Here is a 23977-nt window from a genome sequence, read left to right as displayed (position 1 = left end):
AATCCGCTCACCCACACAACGCCACACACGCTGTCTGCCATCTGCCCTGAACAGTGTGAACCGGGATTCATCCGTGAAGAGAACACCTCTCCAACGTGCCAAACGCCAGCAAATGTGAGCATTTACCCACTCAAGTCGGTTACGACGACGAACTGGAGTCAGGTCGAGACCACGATGAGGACGACGAGCATGCAGATGAGCTTCCCTGAGACGGTTTCTGACAGTTTGTGCAGAAATTCTTTGGTTATGCAAACCGATTGTTTCAGCAGCTGTCTGAGTGGCTGGTCTCAGACGATCTTGGAGGTGAACATGCTGGATGTGGAGGTCCTGGGCTGGTGTGGTTACACGTGGTCTGCGGTATGAGGCTGGTTGGATGTACTGCCAAATTCTCTGAAACGCCTTTGGAGATGGCTTATGGTAGAGAAATGAACATTCAATACACGAGCAACAGCTCTGGTGACATTCCTGCTGTCAGCATGCCAATTGCACGCTCCCTCAAATCTTGCGACATCTGTGGCATTGTGCTGTGTGATAAAACTGCACCTTTCAGAGTGGCCTTTTATTGTGGGCAGTCTAAGGCACACCTGTGCACTAATCATGGTGTCTAATCAGCATCTGATATGGCACACCTGTGAGGTGGGATGGATTATCTCAGCAAAGGAGAAGCTCACTATCACAGATTTAGACTGGTTTGTGAACAATATTTGAGGGAAATGGTGATATTGTGTATGTGGAAAAAGTTTTAGATCTTTGAGTTCATCTCATACAAAATGGGAGCAAAACCAAAAGTGTTGCATTTATATTTTTGTTGAGTGTAAATGACCTCAAAGTACTTTACCTGAGTAAGGTCTAGACCTTTTCCACCCCATGTGCAAGCACATTGGCAACAGTGGAAAGGAACAAACAGAATCTTTTTTTAAATTATAGGAAGAAACGTCAAGCAGACCAGACTTGCTGGGGTTGCCATCAGCTATATTATAACAGAAGGCACAACCCAAGATTAACAGAGCACACAATAACACTCAAGAAAAGTCTCAGATACAACTAGGTATTATACATATAGTGACTGGTTAATAAATTTATGTTTACAATTGTGTGAAAAATTTGCTAAGTCATATTTTATTCTTTTTATTTTTGGTTATTTTTTACTAGAAACAAATAATAAATTTAAATTTACTAGAAACAAATAATTAATTTAAATTTCATTGTTCAAACTCAGGATTCCCCATAATGTCAGTACCCTTATCCTTAAAGTACCTGGATATCCTGTACCGTAATGAGCCTCTGGCCAGACTTGGAGCGCACTGATGTCTAGAACTGTCCCAGTTTATGGTCAAGTGTGGCAGTGGGAAGCTTCTCGAACTCGTTGGGTGAAACACCATGCAAACCTTCCCGTCGTCCTTTGCTAAAAACTCCTTGAACAGTGCAGAACTTTTCTTGATACTTTTCGCGGTACTCTCACTGTCTTTCTTGGATAGAAGAGCGTTTATCCCATCAGTATCCACGGACACAAACCTTCTGCTCTCCGCCATGATGTCACCTGTGACGCATCACCCCTGCGCATGCGCGAAACGTTGCTCCGTTATGACAAAATCGGTCCACAATCACTCATAATGTTGCCCGAAATGGTGCAGAATCAGTCAATAATTTGCTATTGTTAACTTTGGATGATTATTGTGAAACATATGCAATTATTACACACAAATCAGCCAATCAGAACAAAGGATTTCAGTCAGATGTATAGTAAAACTCATTAATAGCAGTGGCAGGATAATACAACCCCAATTCCAGTGAAGTTGGGAAGTTGTGTAAAATGAAAATAAAAACAGTACACATTGATTTGCAAATCCTCTTCAACCTATATTCAATTGAATACACCAAAAACAAGATATTTAATGTTCAAACTGATAAACTTTGTTTTTGTGCAAATATTTGCTCATTTTGAAATGGATGCCTGCAATACATTTCAAAAAAGCTGGGACAGTGGTATGTTTACCACTGTGTACATCGTTTCTGTGAAGGCTCTCAGTTGTCCAGGTGGTTTCCATAGTAAAGAAGCTTGAATCTTCGACTGGCATTCATAAGCAATCATAAGTATGCTCTGTCCAGTTTTAATGGCAGTATTGTGTCCATGTTTCAGTTCGATAGCATAGTACTGGTTTGATGTAGGCTTTAAAAAGTTGCATTATTGTTTGCCTGGAATGTTCTCACTTCCAGACTTGCCACATCATAGTGTAATTCAGCAGCTGCCTGTCTGTTTGTTCCCCTATTTCCCCCAGGTCCTCTGAACAATTCCCCTTGATATGTCATTGGTCATTGGTTTCAAAGATTTAATACTGTAGTTTTTTACTCCACGTTGCACCAAATGCAGTGTTGCCACAATTACTTTGAAAAGTCACTTTTTTAGTTAGAACCAGTTACTTTATACAGTTACGTCATCAGCAGCTTTATGCAGTTACTTTATTAGGAGCTGCAGGCAAGTTGCAAATAATAAGTAATGTAACCAATAAGGTAACTAGTAATCTAACTTGGTTAGTCTTAAAACTGAGCAATCAGCAAAGTCACTAACAGTTACTTTTCTGAGTACTCAATCTTAAAAATAACCAAGTAGATTACTAGTTACTTTATTAGTTAAATTCAGCAGCTGCTGACAAGTTGGCTGCACCTGCTAATGAAAATGTATAAAGTAACTGCATAAAGTAACTAATAAAGTAACTTTTAAAAGTTACTTTGGCAACACTGATGGAATGTGGCACTCTTTTGGATTAAGTTCTGGAATTGCCCAGGTGAAGTTAAATTTGCCAAAAGTCAGTCATTGGTGTAAAAGAGAAAAATTAAGTTCTTCACTCCACATTGCATCCAAAGTTGGCCACTTATGGAAGTAAGTTTCAGAATTGCCCATCAAGGTCAACTTTTCCAAATTTCAATTTCTGTGGCCAAGGCCATGTCGGCCTATCTAAATCAAATCAAATCAGTTTTATTTATAGTGCCAAATCACAACAAACAGTTGCCCCAAGCGCTTTATATTGTAAGGCAAAAGCCATACAATAATTACAGAAAAACCCAAACGGTCAAAACGACCCCCTGTGAGCAAGCACTTGGCGACAGTGGGAAGGAAAAACTCCCTTTTAACAGGAAGAAACCTCCAGCAGAACCTGGCTCAGGGAGGGGCAGTCTTCTGCTGGGACTGGTTGGGGCTGAGGGAGAGAACCAGGAAAAAGACATGCTGTGGAGGGGAGCAGAGATCAATCACTAATGATTAAATGCAGAGTGGTGCATACAGAGCAAAAAGAGAAAGAAACAGTGCATCATGGGAACCCCCCAGCAGTCTAAGTCTATAGCAGCATAACTAAGGGATGGTTCAGGGTCACCTGATCCAGCCTAACTATAAGCTTTAGCAAAAAGGAAAGTTTTAAGCCTAATCTTAAAAGTAGAGAGGGTGTCTGTCTCCCTGATCTGAATTGGGAGCTGGTTCCACAGGAGAGGAGCCTGAAAGCTGAAGGCTCTGCCTCCCATTCTACTCTTACAAACCCTAGGAACTACAAGTAAGCCTGCAGTCTGAGAGCGAAGCGCTCTATTGGGGTGATATGGTACTATGAGGTCCCTAAGATAAGATGGGACCTGATTATTCAAAACCTTATAAGTAAGAAGAAGAATTTTAAATTCTATTCTAGAATTAACAGGAAGCCAATGAAGAGAGGCCAATATGGGTGAAATATGCTCTCTCCTTCTAGTCCCTGTCAGTGCTCTAGCTGCAGCATTTTGAATTAACTGAAAGCTTTTCAGGGAACTTTTAGGACAACCTGATAAAATGAATTACAATAGTCCAGCCTAGAGGAAATAAATGCATGAATTAGTTTTTCCCCTTACTTACCCTTTTTTCCTCCTTACTTACCCCTTTTTTCCTCCCTGCTTGGACCATCTGCTATCTTCATGGTGACATCACACTCAAAAAGGGATGCATTGGATGAACTCAATTCAGTTATGTGCAGGATTTCTATCTAATAAATATATGTATCCCCAAGTCAAATAAAGCAGATCCATGCAAGATAACTTAATTTAGTTGAGACTACATAGATATTATTAGATGGAAATTCTGCCCATAATTGAATTCAGTTCATCCAATGAGCCATTTGTTTGTGTGATACACTCATAAAACTGACTCATTGGATTGGATTCCATCTAATACATATAAGTAGCCCCAACTCAAAAAGCACATCCATGCAAGATAATTTATTTTAATTTAGTTGGGATTACATAGATTTATTAGATGGAAATCCTGCCCATAATTGAAATGAGTTCATCCAATGAGTCATTTGTTTGTGTGATACACTCAAAAACCGACTCATTGGATTGGATTCCATCTAATAAATCTATGTAGCCCCAAGTCATCCAAAGTTCATCCAAAGAGCCATTTTTTTGAGTGCAGCATATGTCGGATACACTCAAAAAATGACTCAGTGGATAATTCAATTCAATTATATGCAGGATTTCCATCAATAATATATGTAGCCCCAACTCAAATAAAACCATCCATGCAAGATAATGTAATTTAATTGAGTTGGGACTACATATATTTATCAGGCCCAACTAAATTAAATTAAGTTATCTTGCATGGATATGCTTTTTTTGAGTTACGAAGACATATATTTATTCGATGGAAATCCAATTCAATGAGTCAGTTTTTGAGTGCATGTATGAATTTGGATGAAAAATACGTGCTAACATATCCCAATTTTTGCACGCTGCTTGTTTGTGCTTGGCTATAATTAGCTGCAAAATTAGTATTTTGTCAGGACCTGCAATAAAATTGTTGCCAATACAAAATCACAAGCTTTCGTGATGTCCGCACCAGAATGCCACGTTATCAAGTATTATATTGATGAAGAATTACAGATAAAACATGCATTAATTTGTGGATATATCACTTTTTCTTTATTTTCATAATGCTTCTGTCAGCGTTGGGGACGGATGGAGCGTGAGATAGACGGATCGGTGCAGCATCTGCAGTGATGCGGTCGCTGTATCGGACCGTCGTGGTGAAGAGAGAGCTGGGTAGGGGGGCAAAGCTCTCGATTTACCGATCGATCTATGTTCCGATCCTCACCTATGGTCATGAGATTTGGCTCATGACCGAAAGAAAGAGATCACGAGAACAAGCGGCCGAGATGAGATTCCTCCGCAGGGTGGGTGGGCGCTCCCTTAGAGATAGGGTGAGGAGCTCGGTCACTCAGGAGGAGCTCGGAGTCGAGCCGCTGCTCCTCCACGTCGAAAGGAGTCAGTTGAGGTGGCTCGGGCATCTTTTCCGGATGCCCCCTGGACGCCTCGCTGGAGAGGTGTTCCGGCACGTCCCACTGGGAGGAGGCCCGGGGAAGACCCAGGACACGCTGGAGGGACTACGTCTCTCGGCTGGCTTGGGAAGGCCTTGGGGTTCCCCCGGAGGAGCTGGGGAGGTGTGTGTGGATTGGGAGGTCTGGACGGCTTTGCTTGAGCTGCTGCCCCCGCGACCCGACTCCGGATAAAGCAGAAAAAATGGATGGATGGATGTCAGCGTTGGTTGCAGTGTGGTCCACTGACAGAATAACAGTGCTTGAAGATATGACAAATATTTAAATTTGACTCAAAGCAAATCACACAGTGAAGCATGTTTTTGCACACAGGCGCTGTGAAGTCATAACGCAGTGTTTCGGAGCTGCATCTGTCAGAAGGTTCGGTCTGTCAGCGTATGTGGGTACATCAGTGTGGATGAGTGGATGTTCTGACAGTGAGTTTGAGAACTTCACTGTGTTTGTGGTTCACACCCCTGAGACTGTGACGTCTTTGACACCATGAGGCACTCTGACCAAAATACACCTCCTCTGCAGCACAAGGTGCAGAAAAATCTTTTTCTGTGTCTGTTGTCGCTGGTGACGTCAATCATTCCAGTCCATCCTCAAGGATGTCAGGGCTCATCTGCACATACCGACATGACCAAACAGGAGCCGCCTGACCGCTGCAGAGTGAGTCCTCGCTTGATGACAGAACTAACAATAGATCTGAAGCTTCATATGGCTGCAAAGGAGGACACCTGCCACCTATTAATTTAAGACTGAATCATGCTCCTTTGGGTGCATGCGTAATTAATAAATCAGCAACTGAATCCACCTGTAGTTGAACTGGACACATCCAGATTTGTGGGATTTTATCCAGTTCTAACAATAAACAGAATACAAATGACAAAGTTGGCAAGATCATGTATTTTTCAACAATATTATCTTTTAAGCATTTCGAAACACTTGGGGCCCTATCTTGAGGGCCTATATCATACAGTCTGAAGTGCATGCCAACTCAATTTTACTGCGCAAAGTTTGTCAAAGGTAATCATGGATGAGTTTGGGGCATTACATCATCTGTCACTGCCTTTAAGAGTCATTTGCACTTGAATCTGGTCCATTGCTATTTAAATAATGAAGTCAGAATTGAGAGGTTTTCTGGTGAGGAGATATATCTGTGTGGAAAGTGTCAAAGTGCACAACCAAATCAATTATGGTAACCACGCATCTCATTTGTGCAACACTCCTCCGTAGCCAATCAGGTAGCTTTAACAACAGGATTGCCCCTTGGCCAGCCCTGCCTTGGTGCTCCCTGCCTGCGAACAAGGGAGGAAAGTTGCCATTGAAGTTGGACTCTCTGGTGGCACTGGCAGAGAACAGAACACTGGACAAACTGCTGGACAATATGGACAATGCCAGTCACCCGCTGCACACCATCATCAGCAACCAGAAGAGCGTCTTCAGCCACAGACTGCTCCTTTCCAAGTGCAGGACAAATAGACTGAAAACTCCTTTGTCACTCAGGCCATCAGACTGTACAACTCCTCACTCGGGGGGGGGGGGGGAGTTACAGGAAGACAGAGGACAAAAAGGAGAAGAACAGTAGTAACCAGTAAACCAGTATGTCTGGTATTTCTATTAGTGTATTTACACTCAACAAAAATATAAACGCAACACTTTTGGTTTTGCTCCCATTTTGTATGAGATGAACTCAAAGATCTAAAACTTTTTCCACATACACAATATCACCATTTCCCTCAAATATTGTTCACAAACCAGTCTAAATCTGTGATAGTGAGCACTTCTCCTTTGCTGAGATAATCCATCCCACCACAGGTGTGCCATATCAAGATGCTGATTAGACACCATGATTAGTGCACAGGTGTGCCTTAGACTGCCCACAATAAAAGGCCACTCTGAAAGGTGCAGTTTTATCACACAGCACAATGCCACAGATGTCGCAAGATTTGAGGGAGCGTGCAGTTGACATGCTGACAGCAGGAATGTCAACCAGAGCTGTTGCTCGTGTATTGAATGTTCATTTCTCTACCATAAGCTGTCTCCAAAGGCGTTTCAGAGAATTTGGCAGTACATCCAACCAGCCTCACAACTGCAGACCATGTGTAACCACACCAGCCCAGGACCGCCACATCCAGCATGTTCACCTCCAAGATCGTCTGAGACCAGCCACTCGGACAGCTGCTGAAACAATCGGTTTGCATAACCAAAGAATTTCTGCACAAACTGTCAGAAACCGTCTCAGGGAAGCTCATCTGCATGCTCGTCATCTTCATCGGGGTCTCGACCTGACTCCAGTTCGTCGTCGTAACCGACTTGAGTGGGCAAATGCTCACATTCGCTGGCGTTTGGCACGTTGGAGAGGTGTTCTCTTCACGGATGATGCGAAGGAGATGTGTTGCACTGCATGAGGCAAATGGTGGTCCCACCAGATACTGACTGGTATCCCCCCAGTAAAACAAAACTGCACCTTTCAGAGTGGCCTTTTATTGTGGGCAGTCTAAGGCACACCTGTGCACTAATCATGGTGTCTAATCAGCATCTTGATATGGCACACTGTGAGGTGGGATGGATTATCTCAGCAAAGGAGAAGTGCTCACTATCACAGATTTGACTGGTTTGTGAACAATATTTGAGGGAAATGGTGATATTGTGTATGTGGAAAAAGTTTTAGATCTTTGAGTTCATCACATACAAAATGGGAGCAAAACCAAAAGTGTTGTGTTTATTTTTTGTTGAGTATAGATAACGTTCCTGATGACACATTAATTCTGTGCACTGTCAGAAAGAAATGATACTGCTTTAAAAAACCAAAACAAAACACACATTTCCCCATGTGTCACTAAATGACACAAAGGGACACTGATCAAGCAAAAAATGTGATGAGTCACGAGTGAGAGTGTGGTGCAAAATGCAAACGTGTTCACCGACAACATCTTTCTACACTTCACTAAACATTCCCCAGAATTTGGATGTAAAGAGACTGAGTCTTGTTTTGTGAGACAACTGGTTATTTTACTCTTTTGAGTAATTTGAAACATTATATTACTGTTTGATGCAACTGTTTAATTTCAAAACTGTGAACCATTGTTTAAACCAACCGGTTCATATACTGCTTCAAACATTTCAAAACAGTGACTCATCTCATGAAGCAATTGTTTAATTTGGCCCCAAGGCAGTCCGCCGTGTTGTGGCAAGGTAGCAACACCTGCTTCCACACTTGACGGGGGTATTAACTTTAAATCTATCATCCTCACTACACCAATGTCAGCTGCATGTGATTCTGCTGTGTTATACCATGCATCATGAAAGTATTCACAGAGCTTCACTTTTTCCACATTTTGTCATGTTGCAGTCTTATTCCAAAATGGAGTAAATTAATTTTTCCCCTCAAAATTCTACTCACAACACCCCATAATGACAACATGAAAAGTTTTTTTTTAATTTTTGCAAATTTATTAAAAATAAAAACTAAGAAATCACATATACATAAGTATTCACACCCTTTGATCAGTACTTTGTTGATGCACTTAGTTTATATAGCACCAAATCACAACAAAGTTGCCTCAAGGCACTTTACACAAGTAAGGTCTAACCTTACTAACCCCTTTGGCAACAGTTACAGCCTCAAGTCTTCTTGAATAAGATGCGACAAGCTTGCTGCACCTATCTTTGGGCAGTTTTGACCATTCTTCTTTGCAGCACCTCTCAAGCTCCACCAGGTTGGATGGGGAGCGTCGATGCACAGCCATTTTCAGATCTCTCCAGAGATGTTCAGTTGGATTCAGGTCTGTACTCTGGCTGGGCCACTCAAGGACATTCACAGAGTTGTCATGAAGCCACTATTTTGATATCTTGGCTGTGTGCTTAGGGTCATTGTCCTGCTGAAAGATGTTCCGTCACCCCAGTCTGAGGTCAAGAGCACTCTGGAGTAGGTTTTCATCCAGGATGTCTCTGTACATTGCTGCATTCATCTTTCCCTCAATCCTGACTAGTTTCCCAGTTCCTGCCACTGAAAACATCCCCACAGCATGATGCTGCCACCACTATGCTTCACTGTAGGGATGGTGCCTGGTTTCCTCCAAACATAAACGCCTGGCATTCAGGCCAAAGAGTTCAATCTTTGTCTCATCCCAGAAAATTTTGTTTCTCATGGTCTGAGAGTCCTTCAGGTGCCTTTTGACAAACTCCAGATGGGCTGCCATGTGCCTTTTACTAAGGAGTGGCTTCCGTGTGGTCACTCTACAATACAGGCCTGATTGATGGATTGCTGCAGAGATGGTTCCTTCTGGAAGGTTCTTCTCTCTCCACAGAGGGATGCTGGAACTCTGACAGAGTGACCATCGGGTTCTTGGTCACCTCCCTGATTAAGGCCTAAGGCAAAGGCTGTGAATAGTTATGTCCATGGGGTCCCTTAGTTGTTTTAGTCTTAATAACTCAGCAAAAAAAAAAAAAAACCCTTTTCACATTGTCATTATGGGGTATTGTGTGTAGAATTTTGAGGGAACAAAATGAATTTCATCCATTTTGGAATAAGCCTGTAACATAACAAAATGTGGAAAAATTGAAGCACTGTGAATACCTTCCAGTTGCACTGTAATGGTTGGGAAAAGCTGGCAGGTACTGAAAAACAATCCTGAGTCAGTAATCATGACTGGGTGCAATATATGGAACGCTCCATGAGATAACGAGAGCTACCAGGCTGAATGCATTCCGACTCCTCTGAGATGAGCCGCTGTTACACAGAGTCTCTGGTTTGCTGTCACATGCACTTTCAAAGCTGTGAATGCCAAAGCAGCAGGCCCGGATCAGAAACCGACCAATCAAGGGCTGCCTCGTCTGAGAGAACTTTGCAGCATTTATTTTCCCCATACAAAAAAAAACAAACAAACAAAAACAAACACTTTAAAAGCAATAAGTCAGCATCCCAATTTTGAAAGCGTAGTATCACCTGCGTATCTCACATGTGCTGGCTTTCTCCTGAGTGGTTTCACTGACATAATTTGCTGAGCTGCCTGTGTTTGTGTCCTGCTGTTTGTACACACAGACAGGACTCATATCACAGATTCCAACAGGAGGCAGACAGACACAGCAACCCGCCTCGCTTTTAATCCTTTCATATCTGATTTTAACTCGGCACAGACAATAACGCACAGCCGCAGCGATCTGTTGAGAAAAGAAAGCCCCACATGACACATGGAGATTGTGCAAGCACATGTGTTTCCCAGTTTGCTGGTGAGACCAGCATCACTGAGATCCCTGCTAGCATTCCCTTGAGCCAGGAGCTCTCATACCTGGCTGAGCAGATCTTGATAAGAGCCAGTTATCTTTGCCTCACAGCACTTCACATCCCAGAGGGAGCTCAGCTCTCTGAGCAGACATGGCAGCCGGAGAGTCGGACAAACCCCAACACCACCATTTACTCTGTATCTGTAGTGCTCTTATGCTGGTGGTTCTCCTGTGTTAGTTTTTGTTGGAGTTATTCTGTAGATACACTGTTTTATTTATCATTTTTGTGTTCTCTGCTCTGGTAGAATGTAGTTCTCTCTGCTCTGATAAAGTGTACTGTACTGCTGTGATGGGTGAAGGTTACTTAAGATATGTGACATGAAGTGTTTCTGCAAGTTGTGGTATCTCTGTGTGCACGCTAAGCTCTTTTTCAGGATATGTGAAGATGACCCAGGCAGAATGCAGCCGTAAGCGGAGCAGTGAGATAAAGAATAGAGAATTGAATGTTCCAACCACAGTGTGATTATGATACATTAGTCCTTGTCAGAAGAAGTGTGATTAATCGATAGATGTCTTAAACACATCTTAATCGAGCCCAAGATTAAAAAGGTTCTGAACGTCCTGAATGTATTGTGCAATCAGCGGTTCGCGGCAACAGCTCACGCGCTATCACTCCTCCCCTTAGGAGCTGTACCGCCCATGTATGTAGGGAAGTCCTTAATAAAAAGAGCGGGAGCGCAGGCCAGACTTTAGTGTAGCTTTGGTGTACAGCCTGACTGCACTCCTCGCGAGCTAAAATTGACATTCTGTCTCACTGGTGTTCTTGACTCTGTTTGTCTTATCAAGGTTTTAAGAATGTTTGGAGGCGAAAATACCCAACATTGACTGGGGGCTCGTCCGGGATCTCAACAACACCGGAGGTGTCCGGCGGAGGTCGTCAAGTCCAGACGAAAATCCTTGGCCAAGGTCCGATCGATTGATCGTGTCTGCAATTGTTGACCGCCGTTGGCATTGTCTGGTTGACGAGATTTTCCCGAAGAAGACAGACAGGAAGTCGAGTCAGTGAGTAGAATTTCTTTGTAACAGTACTGAGTGAGTGGTGATCAGATCACATAAACAGTTAAATTCCGCAAGCGATGGCGTAGAATCGTCTGTTAATGAAACACAGTTAAATTCTGCGAGGAGGTCGGACTCCTCTACGATGGCGAGGAACGCACGTAGTTAAATTCCGAAGGAGGGTGCAGACTCCTCTGTTTATATACGTGTACCGGTAGGGAATAAAAGTGTGAAAGTCACGGTTAAACAGGGAAATAAGTGCACAGTGAAAAGGCAGTTAAACCTCGCAGGGATGGTGGAGTCCCCTAATGCAGGACATTAGTTAAATTCCACGGGAGGGCGAGCTCCCCTGGCCTAAGAATACGCGTACGGTTATTAAAAGTGTTTCTATGTATTTGTGTAAATAAAATAACTGTGTGTGAGTGTAATAAAGGTGACTGAGTGAGAGTGTGGAGTCACTTCGACTCCCCTATGAAAATCTCACAGGAAAGTAAGTAGTAAGTTTTGAGAAGAAGCAAAGGCAAGGCCTTCCCGTGCCCTCCGGGGTGGCGAAAGGGAACGCACTTCTCAGAAGTTGATTACTACCCTGTGATTGTAACAACACCAGTGGATTAGGACCCTGTAGGGGCAAAACCATCACTGGTCTAAAACGTTCTGAAAACACAAAATGGGAAAATCTAACAGTAAAAATGAGAGACCTAAGTCCCGGGACGATCTAAAAACAAAAGATTGGATATACATGAATAAAATTGATCCAAATTCAACAAAACACTTAGATAAGTGGATAAAAGATCATGGATTTGATGGACGCCTGCAGAAAGAGTCATTAACTAAACTAAAGAACAGTATTGAGAAAAAGTGTGGAACAAGTGAAAAAAAAAAAAAAGGAAAAAAAGAAGGTCAAGGTGAAATTGTAGCATGGGAAAGAGAAGTTGAGAAACGAAAGAAGGGCCTTAGAGAAGCAAAGGAAAGACAGAAAGAAACAGTAAATGATAAGAAGGAGCAGGGGAACGTGAGTTTCACAGACAAAGATAATGAGACAGGGCCTGCGGCTCCAAAAGTAGAAATGGTAGTAAAATTGATACTACAAACACAGTCAGCCAGAAGCTGAACTAAAGGAGAATAAACTCTATCCAGATTTACCACAGGGACACCCCCATCATATGTAGACCCTACACAACACGTCATGAGAACACGATCCAAAACACCAAAAGATGAAGAAAACAACCTGGACCATCAGCCCCACCGGCTGATCAGGAACCAGGTGGATCCGGAGTCTATCCAATGATTCATGTGGCAATCACCATACGTCAGGACCCAGAACTATTCTTGTGTACCGAACTTGGACACAAGCAGACGTAACGCAGCTTGTGGAAGGTGTAACTCCCCCACGAGAAGATGTAGCCCAGTACATTATTGACGTAACCGCTTTGGTTAATCCTACAATCTTGAGGGGGATGAAGTTCAACAAGTCATAATGGCAACTGTGACAAAGGATTGGGCTGATGTAAAAGGAGATTGGCGATCCCTGCAGAGGCAGGACCACACTCCATTAGCCCATGATAGTCAGGAATCGGAAAGATCGATTGGCCGCACTACTGCTGAGAATTAAGCAGGAAATACCAGCAGAAGTCAAATTACACAGAATAAATCGCACAAAACAGAAAGATGATGAACCATTCGAAGACTATCGACATCAATGGAAAAGTTTATAAAGTGCACAGTGGTCTTCTACCACTGAAAAATGATAGCGTGTATGAACAACAATTGAAAAATGCACTCCATGCCAACTCCAGATCAGATATCCGAGCATGGGTAGACCAAACCATGATAACGCTCCCAACAGCTGGGTTACAAGGGTATGTAGACCACGCCATACACGCAGAAAGAAATCTGAAAACAAAAAAGGCAGCCCGCTACTGTATATACAAATTTGGCCCAGGCCTGGCAGTACTCTTTGGATCTGTCGGAATTGAGACAAACTGAACAATTATTGGAGGAAGGTCTGATGACCTGTGAAAACAGAGAACACGTAGTAATGATGTCACCTAAAGATCTACACATAACTATGCTATTCACTCCACGAAAGGATGAAAGGTATGGAGCAGGATTTCTGAAAATTCCATCAGAATTACAGACAGTAGCACACCTATACACAGACAGAAAAACCACCTCTGTGTGTAGTGTAGTGCTGACCCAAGTGCAGACAAATGGTACAGAGGAAAACCTGAGGCTGTGCCGCATATTTCACTGATAAGGGCAGACACTCAGTCCTGGAAGGACCTTGGAAGAATTGTTAAAATAGCTGAGGAAGCGACTGATTGGCATGAAGCAGATGCAGTGTCGGTGTGGGATTTCAGTCCATCCACAGACTTGTATCGGAAATACAAGTTTGTAAGTGCTTGGACGACACCGGTGATACATGAAGTAGATCTGGATGATTGAAATTTAACAACATCTGTGTTGTTGACACAGGAAGATGAGACTTTATTGGCCAAACTGCCTCCTCATCTCTGGGTGAATGCACCCACAGATGTAGGACTGTTGGAAAATATTCCGCCAGTCAAAATTAAGCCACGATCTGATTGGAGACCACGGATCGAACAATATCCATTAAAACCTGAAGCAGAAAAAGGAAATGATGACTTTTCTAGGTATCTGTAATTATTGCAGAGCCTGGATTCCATGTTATGCAGAGATGGTGCCGAAAGTGCAGGATTTAATACACTCTATACCAATGGATAGGACTGACAAAATACAGTGGAATAAAGAGCTGAAGAACCGTTTACAGCTCTTAAACAAGAACTTGTGAGTTCCACAGTATTATCTCTGCCCAATTATGCCAAGCCATTCACTCTCATGGTGGACACAAACGGGGATTCATGTGTGCAGTCTTGCTACAACAACATGGTAATAAAAATAAACCAGCTTGGCTATTATTCCAAACGTTTCGGATCATCTTATCGCCTGCCAGACAGACAATGAACCCATTAATAGAGTCTGACCTTTATTGGATATGCAAAACAGCACCAGCGCTAGGACGACATTTGTGGTTGAAAAATGGGGCAACCCAAACCCCAAAGGACTTTATTGTATACATAACAAACCCATCCTACCCAAAAGCTATTCAAAGCAGCTGCAATTGCGACACATGGGTGTCGACAGGGGGGATGGTATATATGGTAGACCAATACTTTACTACCTATGGATTTAATTTATACTCAAAAATTTTTTGTAAAGCCTGTGTTACCTGATTGAAACACACCCACAGGGAAATATAAGACCCCGGAGAGGGCAATTCCCAAAACCACAGTATCCTTTTCAAATTGTTCATATGGACTTATTGAACTAAATCGATGTTGACCTTATCAATACTGTCTAGTATTAATTGATGCCTTTTCAAAATGTGTAGAAATTGTTCCATCACAAAAAGCAGATGCTTTAACAGTAGCAAAAGCACTGTGTAAGACAATTATCCGTATTATGGAATACCAGAGACATTGTACAGTGATAATGGAACACATTTTGTAAATGAAGTTGTACAAAGAGTAAGCAGAACACATGAAATTAAGTTAAACATCATGTGCTTACCACCACAAAGTGCAGGATTAGTGGAAAGGACAAAGGGCACCATAAAACAGATTAAGGAAATGTATAGAAGAGACAAAACGAACCTGGATTGAATGTTTGGACCTAGTAAATTGTATATGAGAATAACACCAACACCATCACGTTTAACACCAATTTTGAGATACTTTATGGACGACCATATCGTCTACCAATTTTTGAATGGATACTAAAACAGCAGATGAGGAACAAACATTAGCAGATTTTATGAAAAGGACATTAACACAGAAGAGATAACTTAAACACATTACTGCGAATAATTTTGATCTTCCACAGGATGGCCTTCCAGTAGTCCAGCCAGGAGACTGGGGGTCACAGAGTGATACGAGGAAGAAACTGGTCCAGTCCTCTGTGGAAGGTCCATACCAAGTGCTGTTAACAACACCCAATTGCAGTAAAGATAGCGGAGAGATCAACGTGGATACATCTAACACTGTAAGATACAGCGTGTGGCTGCCTCCACAGTGTAAGGGAAGTCTGGTACAAAGGGAGTCTATTAATTAGCAATAGATTGTCTCAATGCCAGTGAAGCAGGAGATCCTTGCACTATTAGGTGAGGTTGGTTAACAACACTGTATCTAGCAATCATGACTGAACTACAGCAGACCCCGGAGCGGCGTGCTCAGCGCCGCGCGGCGGACTGTTGGTAGGGCAGCCGGTTGCGTTGTGATCTTAGTTGTTTCGTGCTCCTCAGATTCCTGGCCCTGGTGGTGGGACCCAAGAATTGCAGCTCACTGTGGACCGAGCCAGAGAACAACGCAAGCAACGTCAGAAGAGGTTTATTCATAATGTGAATGAGACAGATGGACACCCTCATATATAATACTAATTGTGGTACAGAGATGTTCATTTATTGGCTATGGAATTACGTTCTAATTGTTATGTTTGTTCGCAAATGCCTATATCCTCAACACACCCAGCTCTGACGGCTAAACCGTACCCTGCTAGGGTGACAGAATGTCTTATCATACGGATGCATAATCAAACTGTATTTCGGGGGCAGCAGTTCTCAGCAAATCTGATAAGATGTAACACCACTTGCCTCAGTGCAACCACTTATATGATAGGGATTTCAACAGAGGACGTACAAGCGTGCCCAAGTGCTGCTCCATTGACTAGACTGAAGGGAAATGCAAAAATATCATCACGTTAAATTATCATCACAACGGCCATTCCCGATTTGCTTTTACAGGACAGGGAATAAAACTGTAGGTAAAATTAAGAAACGTCTGTGTACCCAAACGTATGTTTTATCAAATAATTTAAGCCTAACCAAAACATAATATGTGGATGGTACTTATCTTCATCACATTGGACGGGGATGTAATTATACAGGCTCCTGTCCACGGGGAACGGATGAAGCATGTGCTTATGTTAGTAAGTTTTTGCTACCACCTGTAAATGGTACTCCGGTGTATGATGACATCTATTGGCTTTGTGGTTCCAGACTGTACATGAGTCTCCCACCAAATTGGGGTGGTGTGTGTGCACCTACCCAGTGACTGACCATACATATGTGGTAGTGCCAAGGACCTCCACAGAGAGAAGAATGGCAAGCACCAGACGGAGGAGATCGATATACCCAGATGTGTACCACATGATCACATGTGGGGCTCGGATGTACCAAAGGACCAAAATTGTGGTCTGTAGGAGATAAAATAGCACATTCATTGTTCCCCTGGATAGGATGTGGAAAAAAAAAAAAATTTTTCATTAATGATTGAAACTCTGAATTATCGATTGGGTCTGTTCATGAATGTAACTGAGAAAATAGTAGCAGCTCAAAACACTGAAATAGATGCTTTACGTACCATGGTGATGCAAAATCGCGCATGGTTTTAGACTTGCTTACTGGTTCACAGGGAGGAGTTTGTGTTCTGCTGAACACAACATGCTGTACTTTCATCCCAGACTCCATTCATTCACTGGATGTGCAGGACGCATTGGAGAGCTGAATAAACTTTGTGATTGCAATGCATAAAGACACCCTAGTCGTGAACCGGTGGAATCCATGGTCCTGGTTGACTTCAGGACCATGGTGGCAGTTACTATTGAAAATGGTGACCACCAGTTATTATAGTCCTAATCTGATTGGACTTTGCATGTGTTGTGTGATCCCTTATATCAAAACAATGGTTGGCAAAATGGTGTCAAATACATTTGTACAGTGTAATCTGGCTTTCCAACAAACTATGCCAAAATATCAAGCATTGAAACAGTCAGACCTTAGTGGAGAAAACTATAATGACTGTGCTGAGAATTATGATGATATTGAAAAGCTCACAACTCCAGTTCAAGCTTGAACTGTTGACGTGATGAACGTGATTAACACACACTCTTAGCCTATGAAGCTTTAGCTGAAAATGTAATAAGACAAGTGGTGTAGTCGAATAATACAGATAACGGTTCATTTATACCAGTCAGCCGAAGTGACGTGTGGTGGTGGTGTGGAGATAATAATTCATGAGTTACATGGTTGTGGGTTAATTGCTCTGCATCCTTGGTAACATCTCCTAGTTGCCAGATTGTATTAGGTTCTTCCCTGCTCTCCAGCATTTATGCGGCAACATTTATTGTCTCTGCATTACTGACTTGTGCTATCGTTCTGGAGCTCTGTTTTTGCCTGCTGTTTTTACTCTGGTTACAGTGTATTTGATCCCATGATATCGACTCTTGCCACCATTCCAGATTCCTGTATTTGGCCTTGGACACCATGACATGAAAATTCCTGGTTTTTGAACTCATTCTGTGATTTGGGTAATTCTGCTGCACTCAAAGAAATGACTCATTGGATGAATTCAATTCAATTATGTGCAGGATTTCCACATAATAAATATATGTAGCCCCAACTCAATTAAAGCACATCCATGCAAGATAATTCAATTTTAATTAGTTGGGACTGCATAGATTTATTAGATGAAAATCCAGTCCAATGAATCAATTTTTTGAGTGTACTTCATCCCTTGAAAGGCTGTTGCCATTGATAAACTCTGGTTTTTGAACTCTGCTTTTCCTTTCCGTGAAGATGAGGCTAATTTGGACTGATTTATATGTACCTGGAACTAAGCCAGTGTTAGCAATCACACCTGCCTGGTGTTTTAATGCTCTAGATAAGTAATCAATTTTCTAAGCAATAAAACCTATTAAAACTATCCTACATTGGTGGTTCTCTGCACTGGCACCCTTGACTCAATCATTACAGCAAACAAAAATATGAGGCATGATTTTAAAAATTATAATACAACCTCAATTCCAATGAAGTTGGGATGTTGTGTAAAATTTAAATAAAAACACAATACAATTATTTGTAAATCCTCTTCAACCTATATTCAGTTGAATATACCACAAAGACAAGATATTTAATGTTCAAACTGATAGACTTTTGTTTTTGTGTAAATATTTGCTCATTTTGAAATGGATGCCTGCAACACATTTCAAAAAAGTTGGGACGGGGCAACAAAAGACTGGGAAAGTTGATGAATACTCAACACCTAATTGGAAACAGGTGAGTGTCATGACTGGGTATAAAAGGAGGATCCACAAAAGGCTCAGCTGTTCACAAGCAAAGATGAGGCAAGGATCACCACTTTGTAAACAACTGTGTGAAAAAAAATATAGTCCAACAGTTTAAGAACAATGTTTCTCAACGTTCAATGGCAAGGAATTTAGGGATTCCATCATCTACAGTCCATAATATAAATCAGAATATTCAGAGAATCTGGGGAACTTTCTACGCATAAGCGGCAAGGCCGAAAACCAACAATGAATGCCCATGAACTTCGATCCCTCAGGCGGCACTGCATTAAAAACTCATCATTGTTCATCAAAATCATTGTGTAAAGGATTTTACCATGTGGGCTCAGGAACACTTCAGAAAACCACTGTCAGTTAACACAGTTTGTCGCTACATCTACAAGTGCAAGTTAAAACTCTACCATGCAAAGCAAAAGCCATATATCAACAACATCCAGAAATGCCGCCACCTTCTCTGGGCCCGAGCTTATTTGAAATGGACAGACACAAAGTGGAAAAGTGTGCTGTGGTCTGATGAGTCCACATTTCAAATTGTTTTTGGAAATCATGGATGTCGTGTCCTCTGGACAAAAGAGAAAAAAGACCATCCAGATTGTTACCAGTGCAAAGTTCAAAGCTAGCATCTGTGATGGTATGGGGGTGTGTTAGCGCCCCTGGCATGGGCAACTTACACATGTCACCATCAATGCTGAAAGGTACATCCAGGTTTTGGAGCAACAGATGTTGCCATCCAAGCAATGTCTTTTTCAGGGACGTCCCTGCTTATTTCAGCAAGACAATGCCAAGTCACATTCTGCACATGTTACAACAGCGTGGCTTCGTAGTAGAAGAGTGCGGGTACTAGACTGCAGTTCAGACCTGTTGCCCATTGAAAATGTGTGGCGCATTATGAAGCGCAAAATATGACAACGGAGACCCCGGATTCTTGAACAACTGAAGTCGTACATCAAGCAAGAATGGGAAAGAATTCCATCTACAAAGCTTCAACAATTAGTGTCCTCAGTTCCCAAACACTTATTGAGTGTTGTTAGAAGGAAAGGTGATGTAACACAGTGGTAAACATACCACTGTCCCAGCTTTTTTGAAACATGTTGCAGGTATCCATTTCAAAATGAGCAAATATTTGCACAAAAACAATAAAGTTTATCAGTTTGAACATTAAATATCTTGTCTTTGTGGTGTATTCAATTGAATATAGGTTGAAGAGAATTTGCAAGTCATTGCATTCTGTTTTTATTTACATTTTACACATTGTCCCAACTTCATTTGAATTGGGGTTGTAAACCAAAGAAGCTCCAAAAAAAACAAAAAAAAAAACATCATAACAATCCTACTCTTTGCTTTTTAATTGAATTCTTTGAAATATCCCATGGTTTTACAAGAACATCACTTTGGACATTAAAAAAAATATATATATATTTTTTTTTTTTACCAATTATTATCCAGTTTGAGCAATCTGTGGAATGATGTGTTGTAAACCTATAAAACAGTCCTTGTTCATTAATCTTTTAAAATGTCTTACTTTATTTAATTTCAATTTGGTCTTGGGCATTGACACGCTAATAAAAACAAGATAAAAAAGAGACTTTTGTACAGTATTGGCTTTTCCTTTTTGTGGATGTTGTGGTTCTGCTGTCTTACTGTCCAAATATCTATACAGTATACCTGACTCTAGGAAGCCAAACTCCTATGTCTTTTATGTGTACTAAAATTGTGACGGAGTGGGGTCATTTATGACCCTGAACATTTTTGTGCACCATTTTTCTAATTATAATTGGAAAAAAAGTTTCTAACCATGAATTTGTCAGTCTATTTATTCTGTATTTGTTTGTAGACTTTTGCAAGAATCTGATTATAGCTTCAGATGGTGCTGTAATTTGCCAACTCTAATCATTATATTTTACCCTTTTTGCAAGAAAGCATGGCCAACAGACCGAGAAAAGCAAGATTTACAGTTGCACAAGCATTGAGACTGATTCTTGATGCCCAGAGTGAGGATGAAACAGATGATGGGCAAATTTATTAGAGAGGCAAATAAATATGTGTCAGGCATGACACAAACAGAGGATGACACAAATGCAAAACTCTCACAAGCAGACTGGTGTAAGAAAAAGGTTTAATTAAACAAGCAGGGATTCTGTACACGGGAGGTCCAGCAGCGAAGCAAAGGTACAGACAGATGTGAGGCTGAAGCAAGGTCCAAAAAAACAGGCTGAAGTCAAAGAGCATGGCATGGAGGTGTTCAGAGGAAAAGACAAGTACAAGAGCAAAGCAAGGTCAAACACTGGCAGGCTAACAATAAGACAAAACAAGGTGAGGAATGGCTGGAAAGTGAAATACATTCAACATTCTGGCAGTGAGCTGTGAGACTGTGAGGGCTTAAATAACTTGTGGTGTAATTAGAGGAACAAGATGCAGGTGTCAGTGAAAGTTCTGGAAGGGGTGTGACTAGTGAACAAAGATTATACATGGTGCAAGATAGTGAAGGCAGGAAAACAGAGTGGAGTGATGAAAGAGACAAGGACACATGAGCAGGTGCAAGAGCAGACATGGATGAAAACACAGAGCAGAAAGAGTCAGAGTGAGAGACGGAGACACAAGTGCTGGCACAGGGCAATCAAAGAAGACAAGGCAATAACAGAAACCATGGACAGAATACAACTATGACTAGGAATGAAGTAAGTATAAACGTATGAACTGAAAAGTGAATCATCAAAATAAAAACAAAACTAGAATGGAAACTAATCATGGCTAAAGGAACAAATAAAAGATAACCAGGTGGCAAAACAAACTATTGGTTAAACAGCAGATAAACAAAACCGGTGACTACAGAATTGTGCAGTAAATAAAAGAACTAACTGATGAGCAATAAATGACAAACAGAACATAATCAGAAGAAACACTTGAAGATAAATAATAACCAAAACCTGTGACTAAGGCATAATATAATTAATGTGATAAAGAAAATTAAACTAAGACTAAAGCAACATAAGGGAACAAGAGTCAAAGCAAACAATAAATAATAAAGCAAAACTATATATGTGAGCAGCAAATCATATACAGAAGATAAATGAAACAAAACTGTTCATAAGAGATGCAAGACCATGATAACAAGACATGACATGAATAACCACAGAGGGGCTCAGAACACAGAAATGGATACAAATCCATACTTATGGCAAACGGCCCTAAAGGGCCACATCATGATAATATGATGAACTCTAAAACAATCATTTATATAGACATATTCCACTATAAACTCAGTTGGGTCATAAATAACCCCACTGGGTCATATTAGTCCCTAAAATAGCTTGGTAGCTTGAAGGTTCATTCTGTATGAACTGATAAAGTGATGCAAGTACTGGGGTAATTTAAATCTTTTGTGAACGTGTAAGTTTTCTGGATAAGCCTCAGCCTTCAGCCTCAGATGGAGGTTATTTTTTCATCCAGGGAGTCTGAGCCCTTGATTAGAACCTCAGCAGGCACACAATAATCAAAAGCGGCTGAAGGGTGCACAAACATTCGTGTCAACTGGCGGAACAAATATAATGAAAACATCATGATTCCCTTTGTACTCACATACAACAGGTCTCGATTTATTGATCAAAGTGTCTGCTATGCAGAATGCAGGTTGATGGTGAAATCTCATTTAACATTGCTAAGCACCTAGTGTTGCACACAAGCATGGTATGAGTGTATTAGCACCAAAGTGTTTCCCAGCGTGATGAAGTGGAAGATGCCCTTTGAATGCACTGAGCGCTGCTTTTGTGAAGAAGACTTCAGACAACTTTATTGATCCCAAAAAAGGGCAGTTATGTTTACACTCCAATTACCTCAGACACAAGATACAGCAATTAATCCACAATTATTATTTGTTTACCATAATAATGGCACACATCAAAATTAAAGACAACACATATACATTTGACATTGTTTATGTGCACTAAACTTGAAGCAGTCTGTCATCCGAATTGAGGCAAAGTGGGTGAAGGCCGCTGCAACTGTAAGTCGCACCACCAGACAAGCTTGAGAGGGGACAAGGCCTGCCGCAGGGAGGGAGGGGCAGAGGAGAGGAGAGGCGGGAGCATGCTTTGGTCCATGTGTAAGTCTATTAGTTTATTGTCCTTGTGGGTTGAGATAAGAATGGAGCCAAATAGTCTCACCAGAGCCTGGATAAATTCCTCTGGAGGTAAACAGAGGGCAATTGAGGGCAATTTCCTCTCCTGTGGAACCAGCTCCCAATTCGGATCAGGGAGACAGACACCCTCTCTACTTTTAAGATTAGGCTTAAAACTTTCCTTTTTGCTAAAGCTTATAGTTAGGGCTGGATCAGGTGACCCTGAACCATCCCTTAGTTATGCTGCTATAGACTTAGACTGCTGTGGGGTTCCCATGATGCACGGAGTGTTTCTTTCTCTTTTTGCTCTGTATGCACCACTCTGCATTTAATCATTAGTGATTGATCTCTGCTCCCCTCCACAGCATGTCTTTTTCCTGGTTCTCTCCCTCAGCCCCAACCAGTCCCAGAAGAAGACTGCCCCTCCCTGAGCCTGGTTCTGCTGGAGGTTTCTTCCTGTTAAAAGGGAGTTTTTCCTTCCCACTGTAGCCAAGTGCTTGCTCACAGGGGGTCGTTTTGACCATTGGGGTTTTTACGTAATTATTGTATGGCCTTGCCTTACAATATAAAGCGCCTTGGGGCAACTGTTTGTTGTGATTTGGCGCTATATAAATAAAATTGATTGATTGATTGATTGAATTGACCTTGATGCGTGTAATGTTGCAGCCCAGCAGTGAAAAACACTTTTTTTTATAGATCCACTCACTCAGCCAAATCCCAATTATAAATTAAGAATATTCCTAACTTTGAAACCTTCAGCTTCAACTGCAAGGCACGCATCAGCTCCAAGGTGTCATCCAATTTGCGTCTGAGTTCAAGAGTCAACACAGTCTGAGAATGCACTGCCTTGCCGACCTCGTTAATCATGACGGACAAGCGAGGGCCCGTGGTTCTTGATGCTGCCGTCTTGCCAATTTTCCAGTAGATCAGGGCAGCACATAAGCCAAAAAGTACCAGCCCTGCTACCATAAGTCCAAAAATGAATAAATCCTCGACATCCTCCACAGAGAAAGGTGCCAAGCATGCCAAACACCAGGAACTCCAGGAGTCGAGGACATAGCCCGCAGGATACATTCCATCTGGG

The sequence above is a fragment of the Thalassophryne amazonica genome, chromosome 8, assembly GCF_902500255.1.
Source record: "Thalassophryne amazonica chromosome 8, fThaAma1.1, whole genome shotgun sequence".
NCBI classification, from domain to species: Eukaryota; Metazoa; Chordata; class Actinopteri; order Batrachoidiformes; family Batrachoididae; genus Thalassophryne; species Thalassophryne amazonica.
Note: the sequence above shows the minus strand (reverse complement) of the source record.